This window comes from Nycticebus coucang, chromosome 4, assembly GCF_027406575.1.
Source record: "Nycticebus coucang isolate mNycCou1 chromosome 4, mNycCou1.pri, whole genome shotgun sequence".
NCBI lineage: Eukaryota > Metazoa > Chordata > Mammalia > Primates > Lorisidae > Nycticebus > Nycticebus coucang.
Window position 1 is genome coordinate 92822376 of NC_069783.1, and position 12587 is coordinate 92834962.

The 12587-nt window shown below is 45.1% G+C and overlaps 1 protein-coding gene across 16 annotated transcripts in view; it reads left to right on the forward strand.

The window, feature by feature from the left end:
* Positions 1-1228: 1228 nt before the first annotated feature.
* The window catches only part of INPP4A (inositol polyphosphate-4-phosphatase type I A), a 141950-nt gene continuing 130591 nt past the window's right edge, over positions 1229-12587 (forward strand). For all 16 annotated transcript variants that reach the window (XM_053588065.1, XM_053588057.1, XM_053588059.1 and 13 more), the window contains exon 1: positions 1229-1469. The gene's annotated coding sequence lies outside the window, so the exon portion shown is untranslated. The remainder of the gene's footprint in view (positions 1470-12587) is intronic.

Below are 12587 nucleotides of genomic sequence, written 5' to 3' on the forward strand. Positions count from 1 at the left end.
ACATTGAGGATAGCCGTTTGGAACTCATACCAGGCCACCTAAAACAACAGTGACAACTGCAACAAAAAATAGCCCCGTGTTGTGGTGGGCACCTGTAGTCCCAGCTACTTGGGAGGCTGAGGCAAGAGAATCGCTTCAGCCCAAGAGTTGGAGGTTGCTGTGAGCTGTGACAGCACAGCACTCTACCAAGAGTGACATAGTGAGACTGCTTAAAAAAATTTTTTTTTAAATAATTTTATATGTTTATTTTTATTCTAGACCATTGTCTGCATTTGGCTTTTGGTGACATGGGGAGGATCAGACTTCATTCTAAATGAGTTTAGAGAATTCTTGTTTAATTTTAATTTCTAACAGATTACTCTGTTTTCTTTTTAAAGCAAATCACTTGTATAAATACTTATTTTTAAACTTCAGGATGTGAACTCTGAGAATTACTCTGGTTTATTAAAACCAGAATTATATAGTTTTCATTTACGAATTTTTAAGGAGAAAGATTTTTTCCCTGATAAAATGTAAAGGCTCATAGATAAGGTGAATGTTTATGTTCAGTCCCATACTTAACCCTTCCTCAAGCAGAAATGTTAAGTTTTAAAGTCAAATTAAAGAGTAAATTTTCTTACAAAACTTCTCACTTCTCTATTTTCTTTTTCTCTATGAAAAAAAGAATTTCTTGGGAGCAATGTAAGGAACTTGTATTTGTTGAGTCTATTAATGCCATTGATGTACATATGCCAGAACAAGTCTGGAAGGTAGACACACAGAGGTTAGCAGTCTCTCTTCTATTTGCAAATCTGTATTTTCCAAGTATTGTAATTTCAACTTTTTGCTTGTTTCTGGTTAGAATGTTCAGTTTCCTAATTATCTTCTAAGAAGTGAGCACACCTGCACTGGGGGAGGTGCGCTCACGGTGAGGGCAAATGGCCTGGCGGCGGCTCTTCTACGGAATCTTCCTCCTTGGGAATGTGCCAAGGCCGCAGAACTCTCAGTGTATATGAAGGTGAAATGTCATTGCTCGGTTAAGTCTAGAACTCCAAGAACTCCTTGCAGATGACGCAGTGGCAGGGGAGAGGAGGATCTTGTGGGAACTCAGGAGAAGAGCGCAGCTGGGTCAACCGGCTGGGCGCCTAGGGAGGCGGATCTTGCTTGGGGGCGGGGCGCGGGCTTGGCCCGGCCCGCGCGGCGCGCATGCGCGACCAGGGGGCGGGGCCGGGGCCGGGGCGTGGCTGCGCGCGGTGTCCGGAGCGCCGGCGGCGGCGTCTGGGTTCGGGCGGCTGCGCGGGTGGTGTGTTAGCTGTCAGTGCGGACGCCGCGGGCCGGGGCAGGAGGACTAGCACCTGAAGCCGGACTCGCAGCTCTCGACTTCACGATCAGGCGGCAGTGCTCTGCTGCGGGGCTGAGGCGCGCGACCGGGCGGGACGGAAGACTGCAGGACAGCTGGGCGGCGGGCGCCGCGGGCTGGGGCGCGCCAGGTAGGTGGACCGGGCTGGGGGCGACACGGCAGCTGCAGGGACCCGGGGGCGGGGATGGGCTGCGGGCGCCCAGGGTGAGTCCGGTGCCCGCTGGGCCGGACCCGGACGGCGCCGGTGGTTGTCATGGAAATCGCACAGCCTAGCGGTTCACCTGCGGTGGCGTCTTTTAAGAATAATCCAAGCCTGGCTGACCCCCATCCGGATGAAGACTCGGCCGCGCCCGGCTGGGGGCAGGTACCGAGCGCGGGCGGCAGGGACCCCGGGATGTGAGACGCGGCGCTCCAAGCCCCGGTCGCGGCGCCTGCCTGGTGAGTCTCCTGAGCTGGATCTAGTGACTCCTGAGGCTGAAGGCCTTGCAGTGTTTTGGGTGTAAACATTTACGTTCCCGAGTAAAAGGGAACGTGCATCTCAGTGTAGGAAATCTGGACTCCATCCTCAAAACCCTTCCCTTTCTGCCGGCCTATAGCTTCAGACAACATGCCTCACATCTTTGCTTTTTATATTCTCTATGGCTTTGCTAGTCAGTTAATTGAGGCCTGAGAAATTTGCGGGGTCTGTGGCTGTGTCTTAAAAAGCCAGTCCATGAATGGTAGGCCGTGGAAGATTGAGACACTCAAAATGTCAAAGGTAAATTTATGTCTTTGTGGGCGAAGGAAGGGAGCGTTGATGGGCTGGCTTCCCTCTTGTCGACTGCCCTCTGACATTACATAATGATATGTTCTTCCTCGCTGGAGTTCATCCATAATGACAGATCATGAAAATATTCCTCTGCGTAAGAAAGAAGTATAGGCGGTTAGTTGTAAAGCTCCTCTTGCTTTTGCTTTGCCACTGAATGTGTTTTGTGTTAGGAGCCTGCCTAAGAGTAGAATTTGATTTGTCACTTGCCCCTTAGGGCATAGACCAAGGGAGTGTTGGGTGGGGTGGCAGTTTGGATGTTGCAGTGAAATTCTGCCTGGCTCATCTCTTCACAGTGGGTTTTGTGGACCGTGAGGAACCCAGTTGGGTTGGGGACAGAGCAGGTTGACCTTGGTGTAAATCCTGGTTCTATCGCTTGCCAACTGTGGTTCTCAATGTTCTCCTCTCTAAAAGGCAAGAACAGAACCTCCTTTGCTGAGTTTGTTTTGGAGTCTAAATGCTGTTGGCATTGGTCAATGCATATAGAGTAGCTGTAGGTTATCCTAGAATTAAGCCTAAATTTTCTTTGGTTGAAAACAGGCTTTCTTTAACAGGATTTCTATTTTTGGATTTAGGCTGGGACCTTTGTTTTAGGGGTTGTTTGCTGAAGTGTTTACTTCCTAGAAGATTTAATTCACTGTTTTCTTTGAAGAAAGATGAATGATGGGGCTTGTGTTAGAAGGTCAGTATGGTTTTCCTGTTGGAGAAGTATTGTCAGGAGACCTTGATGCTGTCCCAAGGGTAGTGTAACATGCAGATGGAACCTCCCAAGACCTCATTCCCGTGATGTCTTGTAAACACATCTTTGAAGCCAAAGTTACTAGGATGATTTGGCTTGAAGACAGAGTTTAAAGGAATGGATGCTGGACAGATTCAAAGAGAAAGGAGCACTGTATTTCCTCTAAGCTCCTTGACAGGATCAGTTGCACTTACCTGGCCACTTCACTTATATAGCTACTTTTTATTTGGCATATGCTATCTTAGAATGTTTATCTGCTCAGGTAAGTCTTGTTTCCCAGCTAGACTCAGAGCCAAGGACAGACGTTATTGTTTATCTCATTGTTTTGGAAATAGGACATTTTGTAGTATTGCTATTGAGCTAAATATTAGGTGTTTTTTTAAAGCACTTTAAAGAAAGGATGAGATAAAATAATACATGTGAGAGCTTTCTGTAAACTAGAGATCACCAGAGAGATGGGATGTGTATTACAGACTACTGGCCCTGCAAGTCCCTTTAGCCAGTGCCTGTCTAGGTGTATTCTCAGCCAGCATGTCTGTAACTGTACCTGCCTAGGTGCATTCTCAGCGTTTCTGTAACTGTTCCTGTACATACAGATGGACTCAAAAGGCACCGTAGGATCAACAGATTCCTGATCCCCACCCCAAGGCTTAATGTCTCAAGAATTCAGTCAGGAAGAGTGGAGGGGAAGACTTTTGATCAAGACTGTTTCATCCTGTTTTTGTATTTTAGTAAAAAACTCTTTTTTAGCTTATTTATTCCAGAAAAGTTCCCATAGCATCGGTCAACTGCTCATAGTGTCAGGAGGCTTCGACTTTCACTGAGAAAAAAATAGCACAAGTCTTCAGTGAAGAAGGGTTGATTATGTTGGTGCTTCTTTTGTAGAACTTGATTAATGAGCTAGTCTTGAGAAATCCTTCAAAACAGCTTTTTTTTTTTTTTTTCTATGTCCTGGAATAGAAGCTCTGTGAGGAGAGCATATTTTGGGGAGACCAATACTAACACCTCAGCAGACTGTTCTTCATTTTGTCTTTCTGTGCTGTTAAGGAAAATGCCATCAGAAACCTAATCCTGCAGAATTTACCTGTGTTTCTGTTAATATACACTCCTTGCTCTCTTTTTTTTTTGGGGGGGGGGGGTATTTTGATGTGATTTTAGACTCACAGAAAAGTTGCAAGAATAAGCCAAGGAATTCTCAGGTACCCTTTATCCAGATTCTTCAAATACTGACATTTTGCTATACTGCTTTAACCATCGCTCATATCTATGTATATGATTGCTTTTTTCTGAATTATTTAATAGTTAAGTTGTAGACTTGATGCCCCTTTATTCCTGAATACTTCACTGTGTTTTTCCTAAAAAATAAGTACATTCTCTTATACAACAACAGCACAGTTATTAAAAATCAGGAAATTAATGTTGATACATTGCTATTATTTAGTGTACAGGTCTTATTCAGATCTTGCCAATTGCCTCAATAATGTCCTTTATTATTGGCAAGGTAAAATCCTAGATCGTTCATTTGGCGTGAAGTTGTTCTGACTCTGCAGTCTCCTTTAATCTGGAACAGTTCCCAAGACTTTCTTTGTATTTCATGCCATTAACAAATTTGAAGACTACTGACTTTTTAGATAATGTCCCTAAATTTTGGCTTCCTCATGCTTAGATTCATTTTATGCACATCTGTCGGGAGCAGCACAGTGTTGCTGCTGTAGTCTTAGCCTGTCCCTTCAGGAAGCACATGCTTTGAGTATCCATTCACTGTCCCTGCTAACTATGATCATTCCCAAAGGTGGTGTGTGTCTCATTGAGAAGTTACTATGTTTCCCTTTATAATTATATGTATCTCATAAGAAGAGAACTTGAGACTATGTAAATACGCTGTTGCTCCTCATAATTTCACCCACTAGTTTTAGCATCCACTGATGTGCTTCTTACCTGCATCAATTATTATGTGTTGACAGGTGGTGATTTTCTACTTCCATATTTCCTTCTACATTTATTGGTTGGAATTGTACTGAAAGGGAGAACTTTATTTTTTGCTTTATATCTTTGGAGTCATGAATTATTTGCTTTCTTCAATAGGTTATGGTCTGTTACTCTCATTATTCACTTTTTTTGCTCAAATTGTCCCAGATTTGGCCACCAGTAGACCCTTCAAGCTGGCTCTTATGTCCTTTTGACATGTGCCTACCATTCTTTGAGGACTTCTTTCTTTCTAGAACAAAATTTTCAAGACCTAGCTTGTACTTTCCTTGCCCCAGCCTAGGAATCAATCATTTCCCCATAGAGTCCTGGTTCCTTTTAGTGGAGAATGATATTAAAAACCAAGAAGCAACTTTTAGGCTTAAAGGAACAGCCTTACAATGCCCCTTTAAGTGTGACACTTTTTTTTTTTTTTTGAGACAGAGTCTCACTCTGTTGCCCCAGGCTAGAGTGTTGTGATATCAGCCTAGCTCAACTACTCCGCTCAAGTGATCATCCTGCTTCAACCTTCTGAGTAGCTGGGATTACAGGCATACAGGCACCCAACTCTCAGCTAATTTTTCTATTTTTAGTAGAGACAGAGTCTCATTCTTGCTCAGGCTGGTCTTGAACTCTTGAGCTCAACCAGTTTTCCCTTCTCAGTCTTCCAGAATGCTAGGATTACTATGCATGGCCTGACACAGTTTTTTATTCTAAAGGAGAAGGAACATAACTTTTCTGAGCATGACAGGCCTGGGTCAGGTCTCTCTAGACATCCTCTCTGAGGGACCATCAGGAGGTGAGCTAGGGTGTTGAGGAGGGTACTGAGGCAAGGGGTGGTTAGGGCACCCACCTGGAAAAGGCTATCAACTACCTGGATTTAAACCCAGATCTGCCTGGATCTAGTGCCTTTTCCGTTAAATCACATGACTTCCTCCATAGCATTTTTAAATAAATCCTTTATTCATCAAGATAGGCGTGAAAATTAATTACCTGGACTGCCCAATTTTGACAATTTCTATTTTTAGTATTTTGTTTTATAAATCAGGAGCTTCTTTTACTTTAATTCTGTTTGCTAGTCATATACTGCTTTCAAAAGCATTTACTTTATTTCTATAACTACTGTGAGCTTCCAACTAGCTGTGTGACTTTGGGCAAGTAGCTTAATCTTTCTGTACCTCAGTTATCTCATCCACAAAACTGTGCAGATAATGGTCACAGCCCCAGAAGCTGCTGGGGGCTGTTCCAGAGGCTCGTTGGGGGATTAAATGAATTAACACAGGTCAAGTGCTTGGAGAGGCGCCTGGCACAGGAATAGGAACTGTTATGATGAGTTCCTATACAGAGCATGTGTGGTCAGCAGGACCTCCAATGAGAGCAGCCTTTTCTCTGTGGGTTTAATCTCTTAACTGTCTCTTTCATCATAACCTGATTGGGGACGGGGAAGCTGGGGCCCTGGGTGTGGCATGCATGTCTCCTCTTCTAGTCTTTGCATGCGCCTTCATCGTGCCCTATCAGGTTACTGGGCCAGTGCCTGCCTGCCAGCCCAGCTGGCCTTCTGGTGTTTGCACACAGCCCCAACCTGGGGTAAGTGTGAGACTGTGCGCCTTTTAATATGGAGTCTGTCTGGTGAGTTCTACCTAGTGAGAGCCTCAGAAGCACGAAGGCAAATGTATGTGTATGTTGAATGCAGTGGGGAGCTTATGCTGTAGTGATAAAGATGAGGTGTTCATTTTTTGGACTAGGGTCAGGAAGACAGATGGGGGTTCTCTGGAGGAGGAAAGTGTTCACTCCTTCCCTGTTCCCTTCCTGGGACCCTCCCAGAGCCCTTTCTCTCAGACAGCTGGTAGGTTCCTACAGCACTCCTCTTGCTTTGCGCCTTGCCAGGTCGGATTCTGAGGTCTCTTGAAAATTCCCTACCCTCTTCCTACCCCACCCCCATAGCCCGCACACAGCTGGTATCAGCTGCTGCCATGGAAGCTGTCTGATAAAATTAATTCACTCTAAGCTGTGGAATACCTTTCTCTCCTTTGTTGCTGGCATTTTTAAATGGCATACAGGCAGTCCCCAAGTTCTGAACACAATGGGTTCTTTAGGTTTGTTTTTAAGTTGAATTTGTATGTAAGTTGGAACAGAGACATTTACCTATTACCTGTAATAGCCTCCATTCATAAATGGGAGTCAGATGTCAGTTGGATGTTTGTAACTCAGGGACCGCCTGTATTCTCTAACCATTAATTTGAATTTTCAAAGATGTCTTAGGTATGTGAATTCTGGGAATGTGAAGGAAGCATAGGCAGGTGGTAGATTCTCGGGAACAGGGTCCTATAAGGAAATAGGGATGCTCAGTTCAAAGGTCTCCCTGGATTATGGGGTATGTCAATTGGGATGCTTTTGGCTGCCAAGTAAACAATGGCATTTATTGTCTCAGAGAACTGGAGTCTTACCCTATCAGCAGTTTAACAGTTTTATCAAAGACCTAGGTTCTTCTCCTCTCCCCAGCCATCACTGCTGATCAGTCTCCTCATCATTATGAGGTTGTTTTGGGGGTCAGTGGGACTTCATGCTTCCCTGTTCCTGCCCAGGAGGAAGGAGACAAACTAGCCTAGTCCCCAGCCACAGTGCCCACCAGTCCTTCCCTCTGGTGTGTAGGAGCAGAGGGTCCTGTGGCCTTCCCTGGACCAATAGCATTAGGCTATGGAAATGCTCTGTGCTGATTGGCTTAGACAAGCAGCATGACCGCCCCTTGAGGACTTGTTAGAATGTACATTCTCAGGTCCCGTCTAACCACTGTGTCAGAAACTCTATGATGGGGCCCACAAATCCGTGTTTTAACTAGCTTTCCAGGTGATTCTGATGCAAGGTCAGTTTTGAGACCTGCTCTCTTAGTTCAATCAGTACTACTGCCACACTCCCAGCTGGAGATGGGGCTGGCTTTTCCTGAAGCCCAAGGAGGAGAATAGCTCCCAGAATAGAAAAAAGGGAGAGTGTTTCTTGGGCGGTCAGCCCACTGTGTGAACTATGGCAAAGGGTTAAGAACCTAAAGGTAGCTTTGTCCTCCTTGGTCCCTCTCATGCCCCAGCTTGTCTGCCCACCTGTTTCTTAGTCTCCATGTCTGCCACCTCCCTGGCTCCTGCAAGTGTGCCCAACTCTTCCTGTAGGACTCGGTACTAAAAGAAGCAGCATCGGTAGTGTCCCAGCCCAGGCCTCTCTCTGGCCCAGCAGAGATGGAGTCCACTGGGCCAGCACAGGGGATGTGGGCTGGCTCTTATGACTCACCTTCTGAAGGCCTTCCCAAAGTGTGTTCATATGTGTAGGGTTTGCATGATCTGCTAATTTTTGCTCAGGAAAAATGGAAACCAGTACAATTAGTGTAGAGGCTTGAAGGAACTGATTTGGATACAGCCCAAACAACTACATTCAGTGGTGGTTTATACCCCTCTGTTTTTCCCTGGTATGATCTACTTTCTGTCCCTGTTTTTTTTTTTTTTTTCTTTTCCCAAGTACAGTACCAACTTTATGTTTGGGTGAAATAAATAGCCACTTCCATGGTATAATTTGTGAGATCACAATAACCCACTGCTCCAGATTTTTCTTCAAGCTAATGAATTGAGCTCTTTCTGTATTTTCTTGACTTTCCAAAGCTTTAAAGGTTCATCTTAATACATAAAAATACTTTCTAGGAGCAGTGTCGCACTGAGCTCTAACCAGATTTGCACTAATACTGAGGAAGGAATAGCACCTGAGAAGGAGACAGGCGCGAGAGGGGTCCACAGCAGTGTTGTCCAAATAGCAGTGGCTCATGAAGTCATGTGAGGTCATACTCAGCATTTAAAAATTATTTTGAAATAAAGTGGCAAATATCCTAGTACATTTCCTACAGAAAAGGTAAGCACTTTGTGTGTGTGTGTGTGTGTGTGTAAAACATTCAGTTATTTGAATGTAGTGTATTTTGGACATTGTTACAATGTGAGTATTTCTTGCAGTGGCTTTTGTAAGGATATGTCAAACCCTAGGGTTGAGTGCAGGGAGTCCTCATCCATAGGGAAGATAGAGCTACACTGATGTATGTACAGATGGGGGTCTTTTCTTGGGGACAGGTCATGTGCCTTTCATCAGAACCTGGGGGCCTGGGACTCACCATAGATTGAGAACCATCAGTCTAAAATGAGGGGTACCTTTCAAGGCATTGACAGTAATGAAAACCCTGGCCTGGGCTCACTCTGGTTTGATGCTGGTGATAATTGGCCACCTGGGCCAGATTCTCCTGGTGATGGTAGGGGTCCTTAGCACAGGCACAATGAGAGATAGGGCAGACAATGGCAGGAGATGTGCTGGTTTGTCAGAGGCTTTATGGGTCCTTCACCTAACAGGGTGGGTCTGTATATGTCTACCTACAGAGGCAGAGAGACTCTCCTTGATTGAGGCTGGTCCCAGTGAAACCATTGCTGTCTGTGATTCCTTTTAGAATCTTTTGTGCCTTAACAATGACGGGGCGGTGCCAGTGGCTCAAAGGAGTAGGGTGCCAGCCCCATATGCCGGAGGTGGCGGGTTCAAACCCAGCCCCAGCCAAAAACTGCAAAAAAGAAAAAACAATGGCAGGGCGATTTCCTAGTCACCTTGGCTGGTTTAGGGTCAGATGTGACATGGATTATTTACTGCAGGCATTAGTCTAGTCTGCACAAATGGCATGTGTGTGTCTTTCAGGGTGGGGATGGGAGTGAGCAAATTGGATCATAGGAAGAAAAAGTGTAGGACATGAACCTGACTCAACTTTCTCACTTTCCCATCTGTAAAGTGAGGAAAGTGCTCACCTTCAAGGGTGTCATGGGGATTAATAATGTAAGTGGAGAAACCTGTAAACCTCAGTGCTATGGACCAGTGCAGGTGGGGACATTATGGCCTGTGCGCAACTTGACAGTCTTGCTAACTGTTTTCCCTACAGTGCCTCTTTTTTTTAGGACAGAGTCTCACTCTCTCACCCTGGGTAGAGTGGCATGGCATCATTATAGCTCACAGCAACCTCCAAAACTCCAGCTCAAGTGATCCTCTTGCCTCAGCCTCCCAAAGTAGCTGGGATTACAGGTACCCGGCTCGTTTTTTTAGTTTTAGTAGAAAGAGACAGGGTCTCACTGTTTGCTCAGGCTGGTCTCAAACTCCTGAGCTCAAGCAATCCACCCACCTTGGCCTCACAGAGTGCTAGGATTATAGGCATGAGCCACTTTGTCTGGCCTAGTGCCTCTATTTTTAAAATATGCTCAAAGGGCTGGAGTACATCCTAGCTCTGATTCCTGCTCAGGGCACCCCTGAGGGGAAATGTTGTAGAAGGAGGAGGTGCTGAGAGGCTGGGAATTAGCAGCAAAGGTCAAAGGGGAAGGATGTGGGCAGGGTGGAAGAAGGAAATAGGAGAGGTCTGGACTCCATAAACTGTTAGTCAGGTGGTCACTGAACAAGCTGAGACTTCTACTGACACTTTTAAAGTATAGAATGACCTATGATTGTATGTTGATGCAATGTTGAGTATCTTCACATGTCTTATTCATGACTTGTGTTCTTTATATACAAATGTTAAACAAAATGATCACATTATATAATTTGGTGATAGTCAAAAAACAATTAAATGGAATGATTGATGGAACCCAATTAGGATGGGGATAATAGATGTCCAGCTACCCCAGAATCTCCCAAACACTGTTACTCTGGTTTAGAAGAGGGGAGAGAGTGGGTGAATGGATTGGTCTTAGTGGAGAAACCTTGATTGTAGGCTGTATCTACCCTAGGCAGAAGGAAAGGGCTAGCAGTCTTATTTGTTTTTTGTCCAAAACTTACCAGTGACTTGGTGAAGTCATGCCTGAATTTCACCCTTCTTCCTCAGTCATCTAACGAAAAGGTGATTTTTTTTATTTTTCCTCCCTTACTCCCATCCTTTCCCACAGTAGAATGTCCTTATAGTGCCTGAAGGCTGCATGGGTGAAGTGACATGTGTTCTTGATTGAGTTGGCACTGGGCTGAGACACACACATGTACGCAATGTCTATTTAGGGAAGTGCTTCGTTAGTCTGTTGCCTTGGAAATCATGCCTCTTTATTCCTTCACTTTCTGTTCCCTCTGCAGTGATTCAGCAATAGCTTTGCAGAGTGGAAGAAGGTACCTGGTGTCAGACACCACGGAGTACCCAGTATATGTTGATGGAGAGTGACATACAGCAGCCTGTATGTCACTCAGGCCAACATCTTCTTGGTCCAGCTGGAGCACCCAGTGCCGTCCCCTGGCTCGTCCAGCTGCTCCCTATCTCTTCTTCTGAGGCTCTTTGCAGACAGTCGCTCAGTACAACTTCACCTTTTATGATGGAGGCCACTCTACTCCTACACACTTGTCCTTGATAATTTATGCCCATTTTTCTTCTGGTTAGGTCTGGACTATCTTTTCCTTTCTGGTTTGATAGCTTCCTCTGATTTTCCATCCACTTGTCTCTCTAGGACATGTATTTACCTTATTTTTGACCTATTAGCCATTCCTGACCTGTTGCAAAAAGGATACATGGGTTTAAAGTTACGACAACTCGTGCTGAGGTGTATGATGACATGTCCTGAGCTGAGGAGGCCCATCAGGAGACAGATGGGCTTATCCCCACCACTATGGCCTCTAGGGCAGCGCCTGGGTCTCAACTATCTAGATCTCCAGGGGCTGACACCTCTCTTCTTCCTGAGCCCGCTACAGACATCACCAACCCCCACCCCTGATCGTGGGGAGGGCAGCCTCGCTGGTTGAAGGATGGTACACGTTTTGTCTGTAGGTCCATCCTGCCTCTTCTCTGCTCATCCTGATTTTCTTTTCAGGACTGTAATCCCAAGTGATCTGATCTCTATTGGGTAAAGGAACCTAACAAACAGTTTACTCCAGTTTACTGTAGGTTTTAGTGAAATTGAATGTGTTCTTCTTTTGGGGGCATTTGCCTTTTAAGGAAGATATTAAGTGCTAGCAGTTACTACAGTCAAGAAAGCCTCTGTGATGGTGGAATGTTAGACCCAGGAAAAGGCATGGATCAGAAGAAATCTGGGACTTTCCTTATACCTGCTTATGCACAGGGCATAAGCACTTGTCAGCTTCCCATCTGGGTAAAGTCAGATGGGCCAGCTACTTCTGTCCTCCTTCACCCCCCCACCTCCCAGCCCCAAGCCAATGGCAAACGGACCACTTCCACATGTGCCTCTCAAAGGCAGAAGCCCCTGAAAGTTGAGCACCATGGTGGAGCCGTGCTTTGCTTCCAGACTGACTAGAGTCCTCCGGGGTCATGGGTATAAACATGGGTGTATTCAAGAATCTTTGCAGAGAAGCACTCCCTGAATTCATACTTTTAAAACAAGGAAATTTCTGATTGTGTTTTCAAAGCTAATGCTGATAATATTCTCATCTGTAATAATTATTTTTCCCAGCCTTTGAATTTTTTAAACTTTACATTTAAAAAAGACTTGAATCATCAAATAGCCCTTTCTCACCTTTTCTCCTAGGGAGTTGCTACTGATAGGCAGCGAATGAACATAACATCTTCTTGGTGTCCCAACATGAATCATCGCTGCCTGCGATGCCCAAGCCTGGTGATTATCTTCCAGATTGATTTGCTGGCCAATTCTTTCTCAGTAAAAACATGTATATTTCACTCGCAGTCTTTGTGAGTGATATTTTCTGTAAGGGAGCTGACCACTAAACTTCGTAGGCCTACCTTCCTGTCCCTTTGT